This window comes from Halichoerus grypus, chromosome 14 (genome assembly GCF_964656455.1).
Source record: "Halichoerus grypus chromosome 14, mHalGry1.hap1.1, whole genome shotgun sequence".
Taxonomy (NCBI): domain Eukaryota; kingdom Metazoa; phylum Chordata; class Mammalia; order Carnivora; family Phocidae; genus Halichoerus; species Halichoerus grypus.
In genome coordinates, this window is record NC_135725.1 from 91206728 (window position 1) to 91209895 (window position 3168).

The window sequence follows — 3168 nt, forward strand, 5'->3', positions numbered from 1 at the left end:
TGGTGAAAATGCAAACTGGTGTAGCCAATGTGGAAGACAGTATGGAAATTCCTCAAAAAGTTAAAAATAGAACTACTCTATGATCCAGTAATTCCAGTATATTGGGTGTATACTCAGGGAAAACACTAACTTGAAAAGATATCTGCCACCCTATGTTTATTGCAGCATTATTTACAATAGCCAAGATATGGAAGCAACTTGAGTGTCCATCGATAGATGAATGGATAAAGAAGAGGTGATATATGCCATTTGGGACCACATGGATGGATTTAGAGGGTATAATGCTAAGTGAAATAAGTCAGATTGAGAAAGACAAATACCATATGATTCTAATCATAAGTGGAATCTAAAAAAAAAAAATGAATGAACAAAAAGCAGAATGAGAAATATAAATACTGGGATGCCTGGGTAGCTCAGTCGTTAAGCATCTGCCTTCAGCTCAGGTCATGGTCCCAGGGTCCTGGGATCGAGCCCCGCATCGGGCTCCCTGCTCCACGGGAGGCCTGCTTCTCTCTCTCCCACTCCCCCGCTTGTGTTCCCTCTCTCACTGTCTCTCTTTAAAGCTCTGTCAAGCTTTGTGCAGTGGCAGTATCGTAGCCAATGAGGTTTATCCGAGGCGCGATTATTGCTAATTAAAGCTCTGTCAAATAAATAAATAAAATCTTAAAAAAAAAAAGAAATATAAATACCAAGAACGAACTGATGGTTGCCAGAGGGGAGAGGGGTGGGGGATGGGCAAAATGGGGAAGGGGAGAGGGAGAGACAGGCTTCTAGTTAGGGAATAAGTAAGTCATAGGAACAAGAATCAGAGCATAAGGAGTACAGTCAATGATACTGTAACAGTGATGTAATGGGACAGATGGACAGACGGACCTGTGGTGAAGTTAGTATAATTTGTAGACTTGTCCAATCACTAAGTTGTACACCTAACACTAATTTAACACTGTGCATCAAATATACTCAAGAAAAGAAAAGCAAAAGAAAATCAATGATCTAAACCCCACCTTAAGGAACTAGAAAAATAAGCAAATTAATTTCAAAGCAAACAGAAGGAAGGAAAGAGTAATGAGCAGACATCAATGAGATAGGAAAGAAAAAGGCTAGAGGAAAATATAATCAATGAAGCCAGAGTTGCCTCTGTGGAAAGACCATATATAATTGACAAATCTCTAGTCAGACTGACAAAGAGAACAAGACAGAAGACACAGATCACCAATATCAGGATGAAAAAGGGGACATCACTACAGACCGTGTAGATATTAAAATGTTAATAAATATTATTACAGTTTTGTGCCCACAAATTCTACAATTTAGAGATGAAATAGACAAATTCCTTCAAAGACATAAGCTACCAAAGCTCACTCAAGAAAAAAAAAAACAGGTGATAGTCCCATATACATTAAACTCCCATATATATTGGAGTTTGTTGTTTAAAACCCTCCAAAAACAATAAATTCCAGAGTTAGGTGAGCTTTCTGGCAAATTCTACCAATTCTACTTATGAGGTCAGCGTTAGTCTGATACCAAAACCTGACAAAGACATTACAAGACAGTTCATCAAAAGAATATGTATGATTGCCAAATAAGCACATACAAAGATGCTCAGTGTAATTAGTCATTATGTCATTGCAGAATGATGTACCACTATAACCTCTAATCATGACTTTTAAAAACTGACGATAACGAGTGAGGATGCAGAGCACCTGGAACTCTCATACCTCACTGGTGGGAACACAACGTGGCCCAGCCACTCTGCAGTCTGGTGGTTTCTTACAAAGTTAAACACACGCTCACAGCATGTCCCAAGGATTCCACTCCTGGGTATTTACCCAAGAAAATCACTTAAAACTCTGTGAGTGAATGTTTATAGCAGCTCAATTTATAATTGTTCCAAGCTGGAAGCAATTCACATATTTTTCAAACTGTGGTACGTCCATCTAATGAAATACTTTTCAGCAATAAACATGAATGAGCTATGGATACATGCAAGAACAGGGATGAATTTCAAATGAGTTATGCTGAGTGAAAGACGTCAGACTCAAAATGTTGCATACAGCATGATTTCATTTAAATGACATTCTAGAAAAGGCAAAACTATAGGGACAACAATAGATCAGAGGTTCTAGGCACTGGCGTGGAGTTTGGGAGGTGATGGATGTGTTCTCTATGTTGGTTATGGTGGCAGTTACACAATTATTTAAGGTTGTCAAGATTTAGAGAATTGTCCACTAAAAAAGGAAAAATTTTACTATAGATCATTATACTTCAATGAACGCGACTTGAAAATAATCAATTTGGAAGAATTAACATCTTTATAATGTTGAGTTTCCTAAACCATAAACATGATCTATGTCCCCCCTTTATTTAGGTCTTCATGAATGTCTATTAATATAATTATTTATTCTCTAGAGGTCTTGTGCACAGAACTAGATTGAGTTCCAGGTACCTGATCTCATTTGATGTTGTTGCAGATGGTATCATTTAAAAATTCTCATTTTCTATCTATTTACTCCCATTATATAGACATAAATCTGATTTTATGTGTTGATTTTACATCCAGCAACCTTGTTAAACTCTTTGTAGTTCTAATTACTGACCTGTAGTTCATTTTGGATCCTCTGTGACACAATCACGTTACTTGTGACAGTTTTGTTTCTCCTTTTCCAATCTTTTCACCTTTCATTTATTTTTCTTGCCTTATTGCACTGGTAAGGGCTGCTGTTGCAATGTTGAATGGAAAGGGTGAGAGGAGAAATTCTTGTCTTGCTTCTAATTTCAGAAGGAAAGCTTTCTATATTTCACCACTAAGTATGCTGACTTTGGCAGATACTCTTAAACGGCTTAAGGAATTTCCCTTTTGTTCCTGGTTTGTAAGAGCTGTTTTAGTTTTAATCATGAATGGATGTTGAATTTTTGCAAGTGTCTTTGCTACATGTAGTAAGACTCTGATTTTTCTTCTTAATGTGTCAGCATGGTGAATTATATTGATCAGTTTCCCGATGATCACCAAATCTCCTTTTCTGACATAAATACAATTCCTTAATTACGCACTATCCTTTTTATGGCTGAATTCAATTTGCTAGTAGTTTATTTTATATTTTTGCATCCGTGTCTATGATGATGGTCTGCGTTCAGCCTTGGTGTGGGGGCTGCCCTGCTCTTTCTTGT

At 37.2% G+C, this 3168-nt stretch overlaps 1 pseudogene; it reads left to right on the forward strand.

Annotated features, from left to right (window-relative positions):
• Window positions 1-571: 571 nt before the first annotated feature.
• On the forward strand, window positions 572-652 carry LOC118546108 (U4 spliceosomal RNA; annotated as a pseudogene).
• The last annotated feature ends 2516 nt before the right edge of the window (window positions 653-3168 follow it).